Source organism: Trichechus manatus, unplaced genomic scaffold, assembly GCF_000243295.1.
Source record: "Trichechus manatus latirostris isolate Lorelei unplaced genomic scaffold, TriManLat1.0 scaffold00207, whole genome shotgun sequence".
In the NCBI taxonomy this organism is placed as follows: domain Eukaryota; kingdom Metazoa; phylum Chordata; class Mammalia; order Sirenia; family Trichechidae; genus Trichechus; species Trichechus manatus.
This window is the reverse complement of record NW_004444143.1, coordinates 156,228-167,320: the sequence shown is the minus strand read 5'-3', so window position 1 is coordinate 167,320 and position 11,093 is coordinate 156,228. Positions and strand designations below refer to the sequence as shown.

The 11,093-nt window shown below is 42.3% G+C and overlaps 1 protein-coding gene across 2 annotated transcripts in view; it reads right to left on the bottom strand.

The window, feature by feature from the left end:
* The window catches only part of LOC101341368 (zinc finger protein 664-like), a 38,244-nt gene extending 28,581 nt beyond the window's left edge, over positions 1-9,663 (bottom strand). Inside the window, exon 1 of one of the 2 annotated variants that reach the window (XM_023742276.1) lies at positions 9,572-9,663. The gene's annotated coding sequence lies outside the window, so the exon portion shown is untranslated. Of the gene's footprint in view, positions 1-8,259; positions 8,650-9,571 lie in introns of those variants that run through there. The other variant, XM_023742277.1, reaches the window with a different exon arrangement.
* Positions 9,664-11,093: the final 1,430 nt, after the last annotated feature.

Here is an 11,093-nt window from a genome sequence, read left to right as displayed (position 1 = left end):
CGGAGGTGAGATGGGAAGGCAGAGAGGGTTAGGAGCTGGTTGAATGGATATGGGGAATCGGGTGGAAAGGAGGAGTGTGCTGTCACAGTACGGGGAGAGCAATTAGGATCACATAACAATGTATGTATAAATTTTTGTAGGGGAGACTAACTTGAAATGTAAACTTCATTTGAACTACAACAATAAACAAAAAAAGAAAATGAAAGCTGCTGAACTCTAAGATACACTTTTGTAAGTTAAAAAGAATTGCACCTAATTTACAGATAAAATTCAACAAATGGTACCTTAAGATTCATGCACTGTATTGAATACAAATTACATCTCACTTGAAAAACTTTGCAAAAATTTAAAGTTCTAGTGATTCTAAATAACGCCACTTAGCAAAGTTATACAACACACAACTTTTAAAATGTCTTTTAAGAGAAGATACTGATACAGATTACATTGGACAGAGATCCATGTTACAGTGTTTGGAGAAAAAAGAACACAAAGTGCAGAATATGAATATCCTTGTTAAAAAAACCACGTGCACATCTGCAAAAAGCCCAAAGCCAAACCCGTTGCAGTGGAGTGCATTCCGACTCATAGTGACCCTACAGGACAGAGTAGAACTGGTCCGTAGGGTTTACAAGGACAGGCTGGTGGATTTGAACTGTCGACCTTTTGGGTTAGCAGCCAAGCTCTTAACCCCTGCTCCACCAGGGCTCCGCACATCTAGAAGTGGGTATGAAAGCTCACACACATATCAAACATCTGGAGGGAAACATCAAGTTGTTTACAGTGCTTACCTCTGGGGAGACAGGAAGCCTTTCAGCTTCCACTTTCTGTTCTTTTATTAAAAAGTGATGGGCTTATGAGTTTCTTTTTTGTGCCTTTCTAGATTTTCCAAAATTTCTTTAATTACCATATATTCACTAATATTTATAATAAAGTTTAAAAGTAAATACTCTGAAAGGTATCAATGGTCCCTGACACAGTCTATCACTTGTTGAGTTTTACGTTAAACTGTATTATTATTGCCACCTTAAAGACGGTCATAATTTTTCTACTATTCTTTTGCATTTGTTTCTAATTCAATATAAAAAGAAATCTAGATCTAAAATTCATAAAGCACAGAGAGCGGTGGGTGTGAGAGCTTACTAAACGTTCATGTATTCCACAGAGGGGATATTCTTGACACTGATAAAGGTTCACCTTGGAACCCTGGTGGTGCAGTCGTTAAGAACTTCGGCTACTAACCAAAAGGCTGGCAGTTGGAATCCACCAGCTGCTCCTTGGAAACCCTATGGGGCAGTTCTACTCTGTCCTATAGGGTGGCTATGAGTCGGAATCGACTCGACGGCAATGGTTTTTTTCTTTTTTTGGATAAAGGTTCAAGAGTGTGTGTGTATTACATACATCTATTTTCCAGCTAGTTCCAGGATATTTATTTTTCCACGTGAGCCTTAAACCGATTTCACAATCTTCAAATACACCTGGAACTTTAATCACCTCTTAAAATCTAAGGATAATGGTCATGTCCCTCAGGGAGTTTTCTGCTTTCTTCTTTAAGGTTTTACTTCTTCTTAGGTTCAAGGCAATGTTTTTGATATTTTTGTTACTCTTGTGAATAGGATCTTTTATCTCCCGTTTTATTTCCTAATCAGTTATGGCTATTATAGAAAACCAAAATCCCACTGCCGTTGAATCAATTCCAACTCTTGGTAACCCCATGTGTTACAGAGTAGAACTGTCCATATGGTTTTCTTGGCTGTAATTTACAGAAGCAGATCACCAGGCCTTTTTCTGTGGTGCTAGGTGGGTTTGAACTGCCAATCTTAAGTTGGTAGTCGAGTGCAAACTGGTATTCATTTTCCCACTTTTTTCACATAAACAATAGCATACTATGCACACAGTTCTGCAGTGGGAACAAGTTGTTCCCACTACCCCAACTATATACTTGTATTTTTAAATTAACTATAAGGGATACATTATATACAATAATTTTAAGAGTACGGTTTGATGAGTTTTGACAAATATCTAAACTAGTGTAAACACCACCACAATCAAGATTCTCTAAGTTTATTCAGGAGGTCATTCCATATCAGTACTTAAAAGGCTTCTTCCTCCTTCAATATGGTTGCAGGGTATCCCGTCAACTAAACATGCCATTACTTTCAAATGGCTATTAAAAAATCTTGTTTGAAAAATACTTCCAAACTTACAGCAAAGTCACAAGAATAGTATAAAGAACTCCCATATACCTTTCAGCCAGATTTACTTTTTTAACATTTTGCCACATTTGCTTTATCACACCCTCTCTCAACTTTACCTCTCCCTCCCTTCTTCTGTCTCTCTCTCAGTCCACACACACAGAACTCTTTCTGAACCATTTAACAGTAGATGACATACATCATGCTCCTTTATCCCATAAGCCTTCAGTATACCTTTCCTAAGAAGGCTATTCTCTTATTAACCACCGTATAGTTAACAAATTCAGGAAATGTCTTATAGATTACGTAAAAACATATTTTAACATATTTTTCCTCCAGTAGCAGACTCTGTACGTGATCAAGTTCTACAATTTGTTGTCATGTATTTTTAGTGTCCTTTAATCTTGACGGTACTTTCACCATTGTTTGCTTTTTATAACACCGACAGTTTGAAGAGTACGGATCAGTAAAATGTTCAGAGCTTTTTAATGGTTTACTTTTTAAAGGACACAACAATTACTTATGAGTATATACACAATTTTCTATTATTGAACAATATCATTAATATCACACACAAGTAAAATTTCTTGAAGATCATTCAAAAGTGGTTACAACAGTACGTCAACAGGGAACCGCCAGAAATTCAAGCCAGATTCAGAAGAGGACGTGGAACGAAAGATATCATTACTGATGTCAGATGGATCCTGGCTGAAAGCAGAGAATAGCAGAAAGATGTTTAGCTGTGTTTTATTGACTATGCAAAGGCATTCTGTGTGGATAACAAATTATGGGCAATACTGTGAAGAACAGGAATTCCAGAACACTTAATTGTGCTCATGAAGAACCTGTACATAGACCAAGAGGTAGTCATTCAAACAGAACAAGGGGATACTGTGTGGTTTAAATTCAGAAAAGGTGTGCGTCAGGGTTGTATCCTTTCACCGTACTTATTCAATCTGTATGCTGAGCAAATAATCCGAGAAGCTGGATATATGAAGAACGGAGCATCAGAATTGGAGGGAGACTCGTTAACAACCTGCATTATGCAGATGACACGACCTTGCTTGCTGAAAGTGAAGAGGGCTTGAAGCACTTACTGATGAAGATCAAAGGCCACAGCCTTCAGCATGGATTGCACCTCAACATAAAACAAAAATCCTCACAACTGGTCCAACAAGCAACATCTTGATAAACAGAGAAAAGGATTGAAGTTATCAAGGATTTCTTTTTACTTGGATTCACAATCAAAGCCCATGGAAGCAGCAGTCAAGAAACCAGACGACACATTGCATTGGGCAAATCTACTGCAAGAGATCACTTTAAAGTGTTAAAAAGCAAAGTTGTCACTTTAAAGATTAAGGTGCACCTGACCCAAGTCATGGTGTTTTCAATGGCCTCATATGCATGCGAAAGCTGGACAATGAATAAGGAAGACTGAAGAAGAACTGATCCCTTTGAATTACGGAGTGTTGGCGAAGAATATTGAATATACCATGGACTGCCAGAAGAATGAACAAATCTGTCTTGGAAGAAGTACAACCAGAATGCTCCTTGGAAGCAAGGATGGCAAGACTACATCTCATGTTCTTTGGACATGTGATCAGGAGGGACCGTTCCCTGGAAAAGGACATTATGCTTGGTAAAGTAGAGGGTCAGTGAAAAAGGAAGACCCTCAATGAGATGGATTGACACAGTGGCTGCAACAGTGGGCTCAAACATAGTAATGATTGTAAGCATGGCCCAGGACCCGGCAGTGTTTCATTCTGTTGTACACAGGGTCACTATGAGTTGGAATTGACTCAACAGCACCTAACAACAACAACATATTTCTCAGTGGAGCCCTGGTAGCACAGAGGTTAAGAGCTCAGCTGCTAACCAAAAGGTCAGCAGTTCAACTCCACCAGCCATTCCTTGGAAACCCTATGGGGCAGTTCTACCCTGTCCTATAGGGTCGCTGTGTGTTGGAATCGACTTGACGGCAATGGTTTTGTTTTTAATACTTTCAAGTTGAATAACAAAATTAAATTGTGTAATTAGAATCCTCAGCATAAGGAATAATTTATCACAATTCTTAACACCTCATTCTGTAAGTTGTTAGAAAGTAACTGTAGCAGAAACAAATAAGTCTATCGCCTCATTTGTCATCAGTGTGTTAAGATGTAGTGCATAGGTCATACTTTGCACAAATCAACGTGTTAACATTTGTTACTGGTAATTTAGGGGTACATTGTCAGTGAAGATTATTCTGTTTCTGTATTCTGGGCCATATGCTAGTCCACAGAGGGCCCTGGCTAAGTAAAGGAAAGGTGACCTGACAGCAGATAAATGAGGAAAGAGGCTGCTTCCTCCAGTGTCCAGGGCTTGGCAGGCAGGATTTCAGCCTCCTTCACCATCCTGGCAAGATGCCTCCTGGGCCCTTACCAATTAGGAGGATGAAAATCTGATTGCCAGTTCCAGAGGTGGAGCTGGAAGCAAGTTCTTTCTCCTGCAGACATGAAGGTATTGTCAGAGGCCCAGACTCACGCATTCTCCTGAAACTCAGGGAAAAGCAAGAGCAAGGTCACAAAGAGCGCAGTGAGGGGTCCAGGCTGTACCACATCCAACAAGGTACAAGGCCCATGGAGGTAGAGGTGGGAAAGGGCTATTCTGACATCCAGCGAGGGTGGGGTGAGGGTAGTAGGGAAGTCTTGAGGACCATAGGTCCTTCCTCTCCACAGCAGTGAGCCTTGGCAGGGGCTGCACCCTGGCATAGGTCAGGACAGTGTTTGGCAGCCCTGGACTGTGCAGAGGCATATCATCAGGCCTTACCTGTCACAGGCGCAGCCTGGGGTGATCCTGACCCTCACAAAAGGGGTCCAGGTATCAAAACGCCAGCCAGCTCCATCATGTCCAACCCACCAATCCCTCAGGAACAGTCAGCCAAAAGCCAGTCTTACACTTATTTCTTTCCAGTGCTGGGGCCCAAACACCAACTGTTACCGTAATCAAGTCACACTGGCCAGCTTTATGGCTGAGGCCTCACAACGGCCAACTCAGGAACCAGGGGTGGGGGCTGTCCCAGGTATTCCTGAATCTGAACTGAATTTTCCATTTCCTCCTCCCATTTTCAGGTTAATTTAAAAATATTTTATTATAGAAATATTTTATTACACACAAAAGCAGAAAATATAATGGACCACTGTGGACTTACCACCCAGCTTCAACTCATATCGACTCATGGCATTCCTAAAATTTGTATGAAAATTCAAGAGACTCAGAATAGCCAAAACTATCTTGAAAAAAGAACAAGGTTGGAGGACTCACACTTTGCAACTTCAAAACTTACAGTAATAAAAACAGTGTGGTACTGGCACAAGGATAGACATATATATCAATGGAATAGAAGTGAGACTCCAGAAATAAACGCATACATCTATGGTCAGTTGATATTCGACAAGGGTGCCAAGACTATTCATGGGTAAAGAACAGTCTTTTCAACAAGTGGTGCCAGGACAACTTCATCTCCCTGTACAAAAGAATGAAGTTGGACCCCTACCTCACACCATATAAAAAAATTAACTCAAAATGGGTCAAAGATCTAAATGTAAGAACTAAAACTATAAAACTCTTAAAAGAAAACAGGTGTAAATCTTTGTGACCTTGGGTTAGACAATGATTTCTTAGATATGACACCAAAAGCAAAAGCAAAAATAGATAAATTGGACTTTATCTTAAATTCACAAAAATTAAAAACTTTCGTGCATCAAAGGAGATCATCAAGAAAGTGAAAAGGCAACCTACAGAATGGGAGAAAATCTTTGCCAGTTGCATATCTGACGAGGGGCTTATATCTAGAATAAAGAACTCCTACAAATCAGTAATAAAAAGACAAATAGTCCAATCAAAAATGAGCAAAGGATTTTAATAAATATGTCTCCAAAGAAGATGTATAAATGGCCACTAAACACATGAAAAGATGCTCAGTATTATTAGCCATAAGGGAAACACAAGTCAAAACCACAATGTCACATCCATTAAAATACATGTAATAAAAAGGACAGACAATAGTAACAGCTGACAAGGATATGGAGAAATCAGAACCCTCATACACTGCTGGTGGGAATGTAAAATGGTGTCTCCACTTTGGAAAACATTTGGTAGTTCCTCAAAATGTTAACGTAGAATTACCAGATGGCCCAGCAATTCCACTTCAGGTAGAGACCCACAATAACTGAAAATAGGTGTTTAATAAAAACCTTGCACATGAATGTTGCCAACAGCATTACTGATTGTAACCAAAAAGGAGAAACAATCTCTGTGTCTAGCAACAGGGGAATGGATAAATAAAATGTGGTGCATCCATACAATGGAATATTACTCACCCATAAAAGGAATGAAGTACTGACCCATGCTACAACATGGTGCAAACATTATGCTAAGTCAAAGAAGTGAGACACCAAACACACACTGTATGATTCTATTATATGAAATGTCCAGAAGAGGTAAAGCCACAGGGACAGAAAGGAGATGAGTGGTTGCCAGGGCTGGGAGGAAAGAGGCACAGGAGTGACTGCCAATGAGTAGGGGATTCTTTTTGGGGCAATGAAAATGTTCTAAATTGACTGAGGTGATAGTTGCACAACTCTGTGAATATACAAAAAATCACCGAATTGTACACTCTAAAATGCTGTTGTTGTTAGGTGCCGTCGAGTCAATTCCGACTTATAGAGACCCTATAGGACAGAGCAGAACTCCTCCATAGGGTTTCCAAGGAGCGGTTGGTGGATTTGAACTGCCAACCTTTTGGTTAGCAGCTGAGCTCTTAACCACTGCACCACCAGGGCTCCATGTTAGGGATATATACTGTATTTTTTACAGAAGAAATCATAGATTATAACATTTGCATTAAAATATGCCAGCAAAAAAAAAAAAAAAGTGCAAGAGATAGGCAATAAGTAAAATAAATTTGGCAAAATGTTGACAACTGTTAAAACTGAGTGATGACTATATAGGCGTTTATTATTCCATTCACTCTATTTTTGTGTATGTTTAAAACTTCCATTAAAAAAAGGAAGTATTCAATTTATTATAAATGCATACAAATTTTGGTTTTATACTTTGCGAGATATTTGAAAACTTCCATTTAAAAAAGGAGGTGTTGTGTTGGTTTTGTACTATTCATAACAGATGTACACAAATTTTGGTTTTATGCTCCTGCAAAAGTTATAAGCATGCTGAGTTTGTAACTGTTTGTACACAAATAATGGCATAATAATAATTGTAATCAATACCATGGGTCTACTGCTTCTACTCTGAAATTTCTCCTGCCCCTTGGATGTGGAAAAATCAGGGACTACATATTAGCGCTGGTCCGCTTCTAGGTAAAGCCCTTTTGAAGGACATTAGGATGTTATTATATTATCAATATTTCAATTAGAATCTAAGGGTCTTATAAGAGATGGTGTATTACACATTGCCGACTGAGACAATGATAGCTTAAACCTCTATTCCAATTTTTTTTTAAATGTCAGTGACTTAACTAAACTTCACTGAAGTCTAGAGTTGTATTTCCAGCTATAGGCAGGGCTTTGCATTTCCACAAATATTAGGAACCTGTACGAAACACTCCAGCACGGTGGCAGGTGCTGGGGTTACTGTTGGTACAGAGGAGCAGTAAATGTAGCTGAACTCCAAGGATCCAGAGCAGAGGCTGTCCTCTCCCCTCCTGGAAATGCTCCATCTCCTCAGAGGCAAGGGCGTCTCACCAGGCTCAGGCAGAGCCCTCCAGGACCCTGCCCCTTCCTCCCAACCCAGTCACTGTCCCGTTTATCTCCCTTCTATCACCTGTTGCCATTCTGCCTGCTACACCACTAGATAGGTCTTTACAGCCTGAAGCTGGAGTTACTCCACAACATCCCCTAGAACCCCCTCCCGTCCATTCTCCACCCTTTTCCTTTGGAGATTTCCAAAGCAGTGCCATGTTTCACGTTTGTCTCAGAGCCCTGGTGTGCTCTACGATGCTCACACCAGGTGTCCCCTGACGGGGGACAGAGCCGATATGACACAAAAGAGGTTAAAGCCCATTCACCGGGGTATTGCTGTCAGGAACTTGGGGGCCACTTTCTCCTCTTTCCACAGATCCCTCAGGGCCAGCAGACATTCAAACAGGCAGAGCTGAGAACAATAAGGCCTGTGTCACAGTCCAGAAATCCCCATGCCCAAGCTCTGCAAATCCACCTCTGCCTAAAAGAAAAATAAAATGGCGTCAGGAGCCAACCACGATCTGCAGGGACAATGGAGAAAGTAGGTCATATGCGTCCTACAACCTCTGCACTCAGAGTGTTTTTGCAGAAACGGGGCCAGGCCTGCGACTCAGGAGTCCCATGATACCAAATTCACAACGAGGACACCCCTACTTTAATGCCTGGAGCCACAGCTTGCACTGGGACATGCAGGGACATGCAGAGATAAAACAACATTCCCAAGGCCATTCTGGGTCACAGAGTGTGAAGAACTCTCTTCCGCAGCTCTTTGTGGAAGTGATTATAGACACGGTAGTCTTGACTTTGCTATCCCAGAGGCGAGTCTCCTGTGGAAAGTCATTTCACCCCCTAACAGCTGGAAGCTTAGAGGAAAACGCTCGTCTCTTCCTGAGCTTCGGGGTTTCTCAGAAGCAAAGTGTGTGTGGGGGGGAGGGGTCCTTTGGGAATCCACAGCGGGTAGCTGGAGGCATAGCCCACCCTGCTGCCCAGGACAATCTGCCTATCCCTCCAACAGCACAGCCATTGGTCCACTTACAAAAAACTCCTCTGGGCCAGAGGTAACGGTGGCCTCCCAGAAGCATCTACAACAAAAGTGAGGATACACGACTCTGCCTCCTCCGAAGTATAAGCCACACCCCTGAACCCAGGGATGCCAGAACTCACCATCACGCTAAAGACCAAGACACGTGACTCCCACTACACTCCAAATGCTGCTGCGCCGGGTTCCCGGTTCCAATACCCCTACATCCCCAACCCGCGAACACATGGATCTAGACGCTCTCACAAAAGTCTAACGCTACGCAGTCCAGGCGCGCCTCCAGAACACCCTGCCTCACTGGTCCCCTCCCCGCTAACAGGGGTTGCAATGTCCCAGATGTACCCCAACCACGATGAGCTGCACGGGCTGCCCCCTGAACACAAGGGCCCCTCACCCCTACCACCAACCCAAGGGAGCCTGGCAGTCAACCTGGGGACAGAGTCGCAGCAATCCGTCACAACTCTACTAAACCCAGATGCTCCCCGTGCCATCCCTCCCCGCCACCCCCGGGCGCCGGGCTTTCCCCGCCACGCGCTTCCCACGATCCTGGGACCCCAGCTACTTCCACTTCCCACAGCCAGGGAAACTGGTGGACTCACCTCTCCGGACGTCTGCCCGGAACTGGGCGAATAGGCCACCACCGGGAGGCCCACCCGCGCAGATGACCTAGAAATGGACTCAGCCGGGCCGCACGCTGCACCTGGAAGCACTGGGTTCCGGCGGAAGGACCACATCTCCCAGAAGCCCCTGCGCGAGCGGGGGCGCGCTCCAAGCCGCGTCCCGATTCGCGGGGTGGGCGTGGCTCCGCCGAGCTCTGAGCACTTGGGACTGGAAGGGTCTCACTTGGGAGCCACCTTATTGGGAGGGTGGATACACAAAAGCACTAACAAGTGTGTTTTCCTATCGTCTACAATCAGGAATTAAAAAAAAAAAAAAACAAACCTGTAATTCCTCCATTCACACATAGCTGTATCTATATTAAAGCTTTCTTTTTTGTAAACGTTGATGACCTCTTAAACTGCTTTTTAAATCAAATATAGAGTGAATATTAAGTGCTCTTCCACAATATTTTAAAAATTCTACATTCCACTTATGTAATTAATGTCTTTTTATCTCTGGGTTATTCCAAATTACTGACGTGACAACATAACTCTTCCACGCGGCTTGTCAGTTTTTCGAACTATGGGGGTTTCCATGTTGCTTTGATGCTGTATTCAAATACCAACAGGGTCGCCCAGGGTGGACACGTTTCAGCTGAGCTTCCAGACTAAGACAAGCTAGGAAGAAGGACCTGGCAGTCTATTTCTGAAAAAAACTAGCCAGTGAAAACCTTATGAATAGCAGCGGAACATTGTCTGATATAGTGCTGGAAGATGAGCCCCTCAGGTTGGAAGACACTCAAAAAGTGACTGAGGACGAGCTGCCTCCTCAAAGTAGAGTCAACCTTAATGACATGGATGGAGTCAAGCTTATGACAAGTTCATTTGCTGATGCGGCATGACTCAAAATGAGAACAAACAGCTACAAACATCTGTTAATAATAGAAATGTGGAATGTACAAAGTATGAATCTAGGAAAATTGGAAATCGTCAGAAATGAAATGGAACCCATAAACATGGATATCCTAGGTAATAGTGAGCTGAAATGGACTGGTATTGGCCATTTTTAATCAGAAAATCGTATGGTCTACTATGCTGGGAATGGCGAATTGAGAGGTATGGCATTGTATTCATCATCAAAAAGAACATTTCAAAAACTATCCTGAACTTCAGAATGCAATGCCATACCTCTTCAATTTGCCATTTCCAGCATAGCAGACCATACGATTTTCTGATTCAACAACGTTGTCGGTGATAGGATAATATCCATACACCTACAAGGAAAACCAGTTAATATGACTATTATTCAAATCACACACCAACAACTAAGGCCAAAGATGAAGAAGTTGAAGATTTTTACCAGCTTCTGCAGTCTGAAATTGATCAAACATGCAATCAAGATGCATTGATAATTACTGGCGATTAGAAGGTGAAAGTTGGAAACAAAGAAGGATTGGTAGCTGGAAAATATGACCTTGGCAATAGAAACGGTGCTGTAGATGACATGATAGAATATTGCAAG